Raw genomic sequence first — 12,500 nt, 5'->3', positions numbered from 1 at the left:
GCAATGCGCCGCGTTGGACTTAGCCGCTGGTTGGACGGGTCGGCTCGCGAGCGAGGCGTTCGGGTCTGCCGGCCAAAAGCAATGCGCCGCGTTGGACTTAGCCGCTGGTTGGACGGGTCGGCTCGCGAGCGAGGCGTTCGGGTCCGCCGGCCAAAAGCAATGCGCCGCGTTGGACTTAGCCGCTGTTTGGACGGGTCGGCTCGCGAGCGAGGCGTTCGCGTCCGCCGGCCGAAAGCAATGCACCGCGTTGGACTTAGCCGCTGGTTGACGGGTCGGCTCGCGAGCGAGGCGTTCGGGTCCGACGGCCGAAAGCAATGCGCCGCGTTGGACTTAGCCGCTGGTTGGAGGGGTCGGCTCGCGAGCGAGGCGTTCGCGTCCGCCGGCCAAAAGCAACGCGCCGCGTTGGACTTAGCCGCTGGTTGGACGGGGTCGGCTCGCGAGCGAGGCATTCGCGTCCGCCGGCCAAAAGCAATGCGCCGCGTTGGACTTAGCCGCTGGTTGGACGGGTCGGCTCGCGAGCGAGGCGTTCGCGTCCGCCGGCCAAAAGCAATGCGCCCGCGTTGGACTTAGCCGCTGTTTGGACGAGTCGGCTCGCGAGCGAGGCGTTCGGGTCCGACGGCCGAAAGCAATGCGCCGCGTTGGACTTAGCCGCTGGTTGGACGGGTCGGCTCGCGAGCGAGGCGTTCGGGGTCTGCCGGCCAAAAGCAATGCGCCGCGTTGGACTTAGCCGCTGGTTGGACGGGGTCGGCTCGCGAGCGAGGCGTTCGGGTCCGCCGGCCAAAAGCAATGCGCCGCGTTGGACTTAGCCGCTGTTTGGACGGGTCGGCTCGCGAGCGAGGCGTTCGCGTCCGCCGGCCGAAAGCAATGCACCGCGTTGGACTTAGCCGCTGGTTGGACGGGTCGGCTCGCGAGCGAGGCGTTCGCGTCCGCCGGCCAAAAGCAATGCGCCGCGTTGGACCTTAGCCGCTGGTTGGACGGGTCGGCTCGCGAGCGAGGCGTTCGCGTCCGCCGGCCAAAAGCAATGCGCCGCGTTGGACTTAGCCGCTGTTTGGACGGGTCGGCTCGCGAGCGAGGCGTTCGGGTCCGCCGGCCAAAAGCAATGCGCCGCGTTGGACTTAGCCGCTGTTTGGACGGGTCGGCTCGCGAGCGAGGCGTTTCGCGTCCGCCGGCCGAAAGCAATGCACCGCGTTGGACTTAGCCGCTGGTTGGACGGGTCGGCTCGCGAGCGAGGCGTTCGCGTCCGCCGGCCAAAAGCAACGCGCCGCGTTGGACTTAGCCGCTGGTTGGACGGGTCGGCTCGCGAGCGAGGCATTCGCGTCCGCCGGCCAAAAGCAATGCGCCGCGTTGGACTTAGCCGCTGGTTGGACGGGTCGGCTCGCGAGCGAGGCGTTCGCGTCCGCCGGCCAAAAGCAATGCGCCGCGTTGGACTTAGCCGCTGTTTGGGACGAGTCGGCTCGCGAGCGAGGCGTTCGGGTCCGACGGCCGAAAGCAATGCGCCGCGTTGGACTTAGCCGCTGGTTGGACGGGGTCGGCTCGCGAGCGAGGCGTTCGGGTCCTGCCGGCCAAAAGCAATGCGCCGCGTTTGGACTTAGCCGCTGGTTGGACGGGTCGGCTCGCGAGCGAGGCGTTCGGGTCCGCCGGCCAAAAGCAATTGCGCCGCGTTGGACTTAGCCGCTGTTTGGACGGGTCGGCTCGCGAGCGAGGCGTTCGCGTCCGCCGGCCGAAAGCAATGCACCGCGTTGGACTTAGCCGCTGGTTGGACGGGTCGGCTCGCGAGCGAGGCGTTCGCGTCCGCCGGCCAAAAGCAATGCGCCGCGTTGGACTTAGCCGCTGGTTGGACGGGTCGGCTCGCGAGCGAGGCGTTCGCGTCCGCCGGCCAAAAGCAATGCGCCGCGTTGGACTTAGCCGCTGTTTGGACGGGTCGGCTCGCGAGCGAGGCGTTCGGGTCCGCCGGCCAAAAGCAATGCGCCGCGTTGGACTTAGCCGCTGTTTGGACGGGTCGGCTCGCGAGCGAGGCGTTCGCGTCCGCCGGCCGAAAGCAATGCACCGCGTTGGACTTAGCCGCTGGTTGGACGGGTCGGCTCGCGAGCGAGGCGTTTCGCGTCCCGCCGGCCAAAAGCAATGCGCCGCGTTGGACTTAGCCGCTGGTTGGACGGGTCGGCTCGCGAGCGAGGCTTTCGCGTCCGCCGGCCGAAAGCAATGCGCCGCGTTGGACTTAGCCGCTGGTTGGAGGGGTCGGCTCGCGAGCGAGGCGTTTGCGTCCGCCGGCCGAAAGCAATGCGCCGCGTTGGACTTAGCCGCTGGTTGGACGGGTCGGCTCGCGAGCGAGGCTTTCGCGTCCGCCGGCCGAAAGCAATGCGCCGCGTTGGACTTAGCCGCTGGTTGGAGGGGTCGGCTCGCGAGCGAGGCGTTCGGGTCCGTCGGCCGAAAGCAATGCGCCGCGTTGGACTTAGCCGCTGGTTTGGACGGGTCGGCTCGCGAGCGAGGCTTTCGCGTCCGCCGGCCGAAAGCAATGCGCCGCGTTGGACTTAGCCGCTGGTTGGAGGGGTCGGCTCGCGAGCGAGGCGTTTGCGTCCGCCGGCCGAAAGCAATGCGCCGCGTTGGACTTAGCCGCTGGTTGGAGGGGTCGGCTCGCGAGCGAGGCGTTTGGCGTCCGCCGGCCGAAAGCAATGCACCGCGTTGGACTTAGCCGCTGGTTGGACGGGTCGGCTCGCGAGCGAGGCGTTCGCGTCCGCCGGCCAAAAGCAATGCGCCGCGTTGGACTTAGCCGCTGGTTGGACGGGTCGCTCGCGAGCGAGGCGTTCGGGTCCGACGGCCGAAAGCAATGCGCCGCGTTGGACTTAGCCGCTGGTTGGACGGGTCGGCTCGCGAGCGAGGCGTTCGGGTCCGCCGGCCAAAAGCAATGCGCCGCGTTGGACTTAGCCGCTGGTTGGACGGGTCGGCTCGCGAGCGAGGCGTTCGGGTCCGACGGCCGAAAGCAATGCGCCGCGTTGGACTTAGCCGCTGGTTGGACGGGTCGGCTCGCGAGCGAGGCGTTCGGGTCCGCCGGCCAAAAGCAATGCGCCGCGTTGGACTTAGCCGCTGGTTGGACGGGTCGGCTCGCGAGCGAGGCGTTCGGGTCCGACGGCCGAAAGCAATGCGCCGCGTTGGACTTAGCCGCTGGTTGGACGGGTCGGCTCGCGAGCGAAGCGTTCGGGTCCGCCGGCCAAAAGCAATGCGCCGCGTTGGACTTAGCCGCTGGTTGGACGGGTCGGCTCGCGAGCGAGGCGTTCGGGTCCGACGGCCGAAAGCAATGCGCCGCGTTGGACTTAGCCGCTGGTTGGACGGGTCGGCTCGCGAGCGAGGCGTTCGGGTCCGACGGCCGAAAAGCAATGCGCCGCGTTGGACTTAGCCGCTGGTTGGACGGGTCGGCTCGCGAGCGAGGCGTTCGGGTCCGCCGGCCAAAAGCAATGCGCCGCGTTGGACTTAGCCGCTGTTTGGACGGGTCGGCTCGCGAGCGAGGCGTTCGCGTCCGCCGGCCGAAAGCAATGCACCGCGTTGGACTTAGCCGCTGGTTGGACGGGTCGGCTCGCGAGCGAGGCGTTCGCGTCCGCCGGCCAAAAGCAATGCGCCGCGTTGGACTTAGCCGCTGGTTGGACGGGTCGGCTCGCGAGCGAGGCTTTCGCGTCCGCCGGCCGAAAGCAATGCGCCGCGTTGGACTTAGCCGCTGGTTGGAGGGGGTCGGCTCGCGAGCGAGGCGTTTTGCGTCCGCCGGCCGAAAGCAATGCGCCGCGTTGGACTTAGCCGCTGGTTGGACGGGTCGGCTCGCGAGCGAGGCTTTCGCGTCCGCCGGCCGAAAGCAATGCGCCCGCGTTGGACTTAGCCGCTGGTTGGAGGGGTCGGCTCGCGAGCGAGGCGTTCGGGTCCGTCGGCCGAAAGCAATGCGCCGCGTTGGACTTAGCCGCTGGTTGGACGGGTCGGCTCGCGAGCGAGGCATTCGCGTCCGCCGGCCAAAAGCAATGCGCCGCGTTGGACTTAGCCGCTGGTTGGACGGGTCGGCTCGCGAGCGAGGCGTTCGCGTCCGCCGGCCAAAAGCAATGCGCCGCGTTGGACTTAGCCGCTGGTTGGAGGGGTCGGCTCGCGAGCGAGGCGTTCGGGTCCGACGGCCGAAAGCAATGCGCCGCGTTGGACTTAGCCGCTGTTTGGACGGGTCGGCTCGCGAGCGAGGCGTTCGCGTCCGCCGGCCGAAAGCAATGCACCGCGTTGGACTTAGCCGCTGGTTGGACGGGTCGGCTCGCGAGCGAGGCGTTCGCGTCCGCCGGCCAAAAGCAATGCGCCGCGTTGGACTTAGCCGCTGGTTGGACGGGTCGCTCGCGAGCGAGGGCGTTCGGGTCCGACGGCCGAAAGCAATGCGCCGCGTTGGACTTAGCCGCTGGTTGGACGGTCGGCTCGCGAGCGAGGCGTTCGGGTCCGCCGGCCAAAAGCAATGCGCCGCGTTGGACTTAGCCGCTGGTTGGACGGGTCGGCTCGCGAGCGAGGCGTTCGGGTCCGACGGCCGAAAGCAATGCGCCGCGTTGGACTTAGCCGCTGGTTGGACGGGTCGGCTCGCGAGCGAGGCGTTCGGGTCCGCCGGCCAAAAGCAATGCGCCGCGTTGGACTTAGCCGCTGGTTGGACGGGTCGGCTCGCGAGCGAGGCGTTCGGGTCCGACGGCCGAAAGCAATGCGCCGCGTTGGACTTAGCCGCTGGTTGGACGGGTCGGCTCGCGAGCGAAGCGTTCGGGTCCGCCGGCCAAAAGCAATGCGCCGCGTTGGACTTAGCCGCTGGTTGGACGGGTCGGCTCGCGAGCGAGGCGTTCGGGTCCGCCGGCCAAAAGCAATGCGCCGCGTTGGACTTAGCCGCTGGTTGGACGGGTCGGCTCGCGAGCGAGGCGTTCGCGTCCGCCGGCCGAAAGCAATGCACCGCGTTGGACTTAGCCGCTGGTTGGACGGGTCGGCTCGCGAGCGAGGCGTTCGCGTCCGCCGGCCAAAAAGCAATGCGCCGCGTTGGACTTAGCCGCTGGTTGGAGGGGGTCGGCTCGCGAGCGAGGCGTTCGGGTCCGACGGGCCGAAAGCAATGCGCCGCGTTGGACTTAGCCGCTGTTTGGACGGGTCGGCTCGCGAGCGAGGGCGTTCGCGTCCCGCCGGCCGAAAGCAATGCACCGCGTTGGACTTAGCCGCTGGTTGGACGGGTCGGCTCGCGAGCGAGGCGTTCGCGTCCGCCGGCCAAAAGCAATGCGCCGCGTTGGACTTAGCCGCTGGTTGGACGGGTCGCTCGCGAGCGAGGCGTTCGGGTCCGACGGCCGAAAGCAATGCGCCGCGTTGGACTTAGCCGCTGGTTGGACGGGTCGGCTCGCGAGCGAGGCGTTCGGGTCCGCCGGCCAAAAGCAATGCGCCGCGTTGGACTTAGCCGCTGGTTGGACGGGTCGGCTCGCGAGCGAGGCGTTCGGGGTCCGACGGCCGAAAGCAATGCGCCGCGTTGGACTTAGCCGCTGGTTGGACGGGTCGGCTCGCGAGCGAGGCGTTCGGGTCCGCCGGCCAAAAGCAATGCGCCGCGTTGGACTTAGCCGCTGGTTGGACGGGTCGGCTCGCGAGCGAGGCGTTCGGGTCCGACGGCCGAAAGCAATGCGCCGCGTTGGACTTAGCCGCTGGTTGGACGGGTCGGCTCGCGAGCGAAGCGTTCGGGTCCGCCGGCCAAAGCAATGCGCCGCGTTGGACTTAGCCGCTGGTTGGACGGGTCGGCTCGCGAGCGAGGCGTTCGGGTCCGACGGCCGAAAGCAATGCGCCGCGTTGGACTTAGCCGCTGGTTGGACGGGTCGGCTCGCGAGCGAGGCGTTCCGGGTCCGACGGCCGAAAGCAATGCGCCGCGTTGGACTTAGCCGCTGGTTGGAGGGGTCGGCTCGCGAGCGAGGCGTTCGCGTCCGCCGGCCAAAAGCAACGCGCCGCGTTGGACTTAGCCGCTGGTTGGACGGGTCGGCTCGCGAGCGAGGCATTCGCGTCCGCCGGCCAAAAGCAATGCGCCGCGTTGGACTTAGCCGCTGGTTGGACGGGTCGGCTCGCGAGCGAGGCGTTCGCGTCCGCCGGCCAAAAGCAATGCGCCGCGTTGGACTTAGCCGCTGTTTGGACGAGTCGGCTCGCGAGCGAGGCGTTCGGGTCCGACGGCCGAAAGCAATGCGCCGCGTTGGACTTAGCCGCTGGTTGGACGGGTCGGCTCGCGAGCGAGGCGTTCGGGTCTGCCGGCCAAAAGCAATGCGCCGCGTTGGACTTAGCCGCTGGTTGGAACGGGTCGGCTCGCGAGCGAGGCGTTCGGGGTCCGCCGGCCAAAAGCAATGCGCCGCGTTGGACTTAGCCGCTGTTTGGACGGGTCGGCTCGCGAGCGAGGCGTTCGCGTCCGCCGGCCGAAAGCAATGCACCGCGTTGGACTTAGCCGCTGGTTGGACGGGTCGGCTCGCGAGCGAGGCGTTCGCGTCCGCCGGCCAAAAGCAATGCGCCGCGTTGGACTTAGCCGCTGGTTGGGACGGGGTCGGCTCGCGAGCGAGGCTTTCGCGTCCGCCGGCCGAAAGCAATGCGCCGCGTTGGACTTAGCCGCTGGTTGGAGGGGTCGGCTCGCGAGCGAGGCGTTTGCGTCCGCCGGCCGAAAGCAATGCGCCGCGTTGGACTTAGCCGCTGGTTGGACGGGTCGGCTCGCGAGCGAGGCTTTTCGCGTCCGCCGGCCGAAAGCAATGCGCCGCGTTGGACTTAGCCGCTGGTTGGAGGGGTCGGCTCGCGAGCGAGGCGTTCGCGTCCGCCGGCCAAAAGCAACGCGCCGCGTTGGACTTAGCCGCTGGTTGGACGGGTCGGCTCGCGAGCGAGGCGATTCGCGTCCGCCGGCCGAAAAGCAATGCCCCGCGTTGGACTTAGCCGCTGGTTGGACGGGTCGGCTCGCGAGCGAGGCGTTCGCGTCCGCCGGCCAAAAGCAATGCGCCGCGTTGGACTTAGCCGCTGGTTGGACGGGTCGCTCGCGAGCGAGGCGTTCGGGTCCGACGGCCGAAAGCAATGCGCCGCGTTGGACTTAGCCGCTGGTTGGACGGGTCGGCTCGCGAGCGAGGCGTTCGGGTCCGCCGGCCAAAAGCAATGCGCCGCGGTTGGACTTAGCCGCTGGTTGGACGGGTCGGCTCGCGAGCGAGGCGTTCGGGTCCGACGGCCGAAAGCAATGCGCCGCGTTGGACTTAGCCGCTGGTTGGACGGGTCGGCTCGCGAGCGAGGCGTTCGGGTCCGCCGGCCGAAAGCAATGCACCGCGTTGGACTTAGCCGCTGGTTGGACGGGTCGGCTCGCGAGCGAGGGCGTTCGCGTCCGCCGGCCAAAAGCAATGCGCCGCGTTGGACTTAGCCGCTGGTTGGACGGGTCGCTCGCGAGCGAGGCGTTCGGGTCCGACGGCCGAAAGCAATGCGCCGCGTTGGACTTAGCCGCTGGTTGGACGGGTCGGCTCGCGAGCGAGGCGTTCGGGTCCGCCGGCCAAAAGCAATGCGCCGCGTTGGACTTAGCCGCTGGTTGGACGGGTCGGCTCGCGAGCGAGGCGTTCGGGTCCGACGGCCGAAAGCAATGCGCCGCGTTGGACTTAGCCGCTGGTTGGACGGGTCGGCTCGCGAGCGAGGCGTTCGGTGTCTGCCGGCCAAAAGCAATGCGCCGCGTTGGACTTAGCCGCTGGTTGGACGGGTCGGCTCGCGAGCGAGGCGTTCGGGTCCGCCGGCCAAAAGCAATGCGCCGCGTTGGACTTAGCCGCTGTTTGGACGGGTCGGCTCGCGAGCGAGGCGTTCGCGTCCGCCGGCCGAAAGCAATGCACCGCGTTGGACTTAGCCGCTGGTTGGACGGGTCGGCTCGCGAGCGAGGCGTTCGCGTCCGCCGGCCAAAAGCAATGCGCCGCGTTGGACTTAGCCGCTGGTTGGACGGGTCGGCTCGCGAGCGAGGGCGTTCGGGTCTGCCGGCCAAAAGCAATGCGCCGCGTTGGACTTAGCCGCTGGTTGGACGGGTCGGCTCGCGAGCGAGGCGTTCGGTCCGCCGGCCAAAAGCAATGCGCCGCGTTGGACTTAGCCGCTGTTTGGACGGGTCGGCTCGCGAGCGAGGCGTTCGCGTCCGCCGGCCGAAAGCAATGCACCGCGTTGGACTTAGCCGCTGGTTGGACGGGTCGGCTCGCGAGCGAGGCGTTCGCGTCCGCCGGCCAAAAGCAATGCGCCGCGTTGGACTTAGCCGCTGGTTGGACGGGTCGGCTCGCGAGCGAGGCTTTCGCGTCCGCCGGCCGAAAGCAATGCGCCGCGTTGGACTTAGCCGCTGGTTGGAGGGGTCGGCTCGCGAGCGAGGCGTTTGCGTCCGCCGGCCGAAAGCAATGCGCCGCGTTGGACTTAGCCGCTGGTTGGACGGGTCGGCTCGCGAGCGAGGCTTTCGCGTCCGCCGGCCGAAAGCAATGCGCCGCGTTGGACTTAGCCGCTGGTTGGAGGGGTCGGCTCGCGAGCGAGGCGTTCGGGTCCGTCGGCCGAAAGCAATGCGCCGCGTTGGACTTAGCCGCTGGTTGGAGGGGTCGGCTCGCGAGCGAGGCGTTTGCGTCCGCCGGCCGAAAGCAATGCGCCGCGTTGGACTATGTTATCTTAGATAAAATTTTATTATTTAAAACTATTGGAATTTGTTTACAAGTATTTTGTTATGCAAATATTTTTTCATCATTTGAAGTACCTCATTGATTTTGGTCCTATCGAAGAAGTTTGCCCTATGGCCGACTATGTTATAGCCGGCTCGTCGCCGTTCTGCCGGCGGACCTTTTCGTACATATAAGAGTGTTGGGAGTGAGCTTAGCTGCTCGAGGTATGAAACTTAGCACAGCATAGTCACGGGTCGGTGTCTTAGACCGAATGGCCCTAATGTGACTGAGCGCTAGATAGCGTTGGTTCGAAAAGTTTTTAAGCGGAATATATCCGTGTTTTGTATTCTTTTTGGCTCACTGAAAAATCACTCAAAGTTCCGAGCGAGAATATGTTATTCACCGTATGTTGTGAAGGACTTTAGAGAAAGTCAGCCATGAAGTTTTGACTTTAACTTGTTTTTTGTCAGAAGAATGTTTGAAGAGATTGTGTAACAATGTTGGAATAGCCTTACAGTTTTGCTCGATTCCTTCCTTTTTACGGGGGAAGTTTCGAGCTGACTTAGAGGTTTTATCTATTGAATTTGGAAAGTGTCTCTGCAGATCGGGATTTTTAAGTAAAGACTCGACTGCGGTGTTCGCTTTAGGTATTCGTGATTTTGTGTCTGCGTGGTGAATGTAGGTGTAATTGCCATATTTCCTGCGACACTTTCTCACGATGCTTGCTTCGTACGTAGTGGTTTTCCACGCGTTGATCCAAGCTCCCTGGTTGATCCTGCCAGTAGTCATATGCTTGTCTCAAAGATTAAGCCATGCATGTCTCAGTGCATGCCGAATTAAGGTGAAACCGCGAATGGCTCATTAAATCAGTTATGGTTCCTTAGATCGTACCCACATTTACTTGGATAACTGTGGTAATTCTAGAGCTAATACATGCAAACCAGAGTTCCAACCAGAGATGGGAGGAACGCTTTTATTAGATCAAAACCAATCGGTGGTTCGGGTTTCACGACTCGTTCACCCGTTTACCTTGGTGACTCTGAATAACTTTGTGCTGATCGCACGGTCTCGCACCGGCGACGCATCTTTCAAATGTCTGCCTTATCAACTGTCGATGGTAGGTTCTGCGCCTACCATGGTTGTAACGGGTAACGGGGAATCAGGGTTCGATTCCGGAGAGGGAGCCTGAGAAACGGCTACCACATCCAAGGAAGGCAGCAGGCGCGCAAATTACCCACTCCCGGCACGGGGAGGTAGTGACGAAAAATAACGATACGGGACTCATCCGAGGCCCCGTAATCGGAATGAGTACACTTTAAATCCTTTAAACGAGGATCCATTGGAGGGCAAGTCTGGTGCCAGCAGCCGCGGTAATTCCAGCTCCAATAGCGTATATTAAAGTTGTTGCGGTTAAAAAAGCTCGTAGTTGAATCTGTGTGCCACAATGTCGGTCCGCCGCTCGCGGTGGTTACTTGCATACCGTGGGACGTCCTACCGGTGGACTTAGCCCTTCGGGGCGGTCCAACTAATATCCCATCGCGGTGCTCTTCATTGAGTGTCGAGATGGGCCGGTACGTTTACTTTGAACAAATTAGAGTGCTTAAAGCAGGCTACTTTCGCCTGAATACTGTGTGCATGGAATAATGGAATAGGACCTCGGTTCTATTTTGTTGGTTTTCGGAACCCCGAGGTAATGATTAATAGGGACAGATGGGGGCATTCGTATTGCGACGTTAGAGGTGAAATTCTTGGATCGTCGCAAGACGGACAGAAGCGAAAGCATTTGCCAAAAATGTTTTCATTAATCAAGAACGAAAGTTAGAGGTTCGAAGGCGATCAGATACCGCCCTAGTTCTAACCATAAACGATGCCAGCTAGCGATCCGCCGAAGTTCCTCCGATGACTCGGCGGGCAGCTTCCGGGAAACCAAAGCTTTTGGGTTCCGGGGGAAGTATGGTTGCAAAGCTGAAACTTAAAGGAATTGACGGAAGGGCACCACCAGGAGTGGAGCCTGCGGCTTAATTTGACTCAACACGGGAAACCTCACCAGGCCCGGACACCGGAAGGATTGACAGATTGATAGCTCTTTCTTGATTCGGTGGGGTGGTGGTGCATGGCCGTTCTTAGTTGGTGGAGCGATTTGTCTGGTTAATTCCGATAACGAACGAGACTCTAGCCTGCTAAATAGGCGTACATTCTGGTATCTCGAAGGCCTCCGGCTTCTGTCGGGTGGTTTTTACTACCAACGTACCTACAAATCTTCTTAGAGGGACAGGCGGTTTTTAGCCGCACGAGATTGAGCAATAACAGGTCTGTGATGCCCTTAGATGTTCTGGGCCGCACGCGCGCTACACTGAAGGAATCAGCGTGTTTTCCCTGGCCGAAAGGCCCGGGTAACCCGCTGAACCTCCTTCGTGCTAGGGATTGGGGCTTGCAATTGTTCCCCATGAACGAGGAATTCCCAGTAAGCGCGAGTCATAAGCTCGCGTTGATTACGTCCCTGCCCTTTGTACACACCGCCCGTCGCTACTACCGATTGAATGATTTAGTGAGGTCTTCGGACTGGTGCGCGGCAATGCCTCGGCATTACCGATGTTGCCGGGAAGATGACCAAACTTGATCATTTAGAGGAAGTAAAAGTCGTAACAAGGTTTCCGTAGGTGAACTGCGGAAGGATCATTAACGTACACGAACAACAAAAGCGTGTTCTCACCTTGAGGGGAAATAAGCTTTGTCGTCTGTGACACGGTTCTCCGGTAATTTTTTGCCGAGAGGAGGACTAGCGCCCACAAAGTGAGCTCTCGAACGGACAAAAAGAGTTAGGTTGCGATGGTCGATGGACTGCGTTTGCAGCCTATCGGGGAAGATGGTGAGATGGCGACTGAGTGTTATTGTGTGCCGTGCTGCGCGCACATGGACGTTCTCTCGCGCGTCTCTATCTTGCGAGGCTTTTGAATGATCACGTGCGTAACACGCGGTCTTCGCTGTCGTCCTACTTAAAAAAAAAATTGCCGGTGTCCCTCAGAGGATGGCGATCTCTCTCTGCGAGAGAGAACTGTCCTTCTTGTGGGTGGCGGCCCCTCGATAGCGATAACATTGGCGAGAGATCGCTGGTGCGTTGTCGAGGATCGTTTTGAATTTGTTTTAAAAGTTTTGTGCACGAATGGGGAAACACATTCGTTGGATAGAGACCTTTTATTGATTACCCTGAACGGTGGATCACTTGGCTCGTGGGTCGATGAAGAACGCAGCTAATTGCGCGTCAACTTGTGAACTGCAGGACACATGAACATCGACATTTCGAACGCACATTGCGGTCCACGGATACAATTCCCGGACCACGCCTGGCTGAGGGTCGTTTTAGTAAGACAAGACTGCTTTTGCGTCCTTCGCAAGGAGGGACGTACGAGCGAACTTTATTGGGCCTTTTTTTCGTCCTTTCGGACGTCGCCTGAAATGAAAACTCTCTCCGAATCTACTCGCGGAGGAGGGACCTTCTTTCACGTTGCTATCGCGCGTGTTCTGCGAGGGGTTCCTCCTCCGTGTGTGTGTCTCCCTCTTTGAAGAGGGGCGACGCCGAGTAAAAATAGGAGAATTAACTGTGCTTGTCAGCGTTATGTGGAGCGCCCACGGTGTGTGTGCGACCGATTGCGATGAGCGGCGTGTTACGGTGCGAGGAAAGCATTAATCGTTCACGCTGTTGTCTCTCTAAACGGTCGTCCGCCGTACGTCCGTCGATGTTGAGTCCCGGAGCGTTGTATTAAAATCGGCTCTCTGGGGGTGTGTGTGTGTACGCACGCATATCTTTGCGTGCGCATTTTTCTCACTCTAATAGGGAGGGGCATTTGGATATGACGGTGACCCGACCATGCT

The 12,500-nt window shown here is 62.6% G+C and overlaps 2 non-coding genes across 2 annotated transcripts; both read left to right on the top strand.

Annotated features, from left to right (window-relative positions):
- Window positions 1-9,389: 9,389 nt before the first annotated feature.
- Window positions 9,390-11,309, top strand: LOC136784827 (small subunit ribosomal RNA). The gene has a single exon (XR_010824481.1). It is a non-coding gene; the product is annotated as a small subunit ribosomal RNA (ribosomal RNA).
- Window positions 11,310-11,830: 521 nt separating this feature from the next.
- LOC136784820 (5.8S ribosomal RNA) lies at window positions 11,831-11,985 on the top strand. Its single transcript, XR_010824473.1, has one exon. It is a non-coding gene; the product is annotated as a 5.8S ribosomal RNA (ribosomal RNA).
- Window positions 11,986-12,500: the final 515 nt, after the last annotated feature.

The sequence above is a fragment of the Prorops nasuta genome, unplaced genomic scaffold (assembly GCF_024137725.1).
Source record: "Prorops nasuta isolate Cenicafe-Biocafe unplaced genomic scaffold, Cenicafe_Pnas_1.2 PNAS00074, whole genome shotgun sequence".
In the NCBI taxonomy this organism is placed as follows: Eukaryota; Metazoa; Arthropoda; class Insecta; order Hymenoptera; family Bethylidae; genus Prorops; species Prorops nasuta.
The sequence above is the reverse complement of the archived record's forward strand: the minus strand, read 5'-3'. Positions and strand labels throughout refer to the sequence as shown.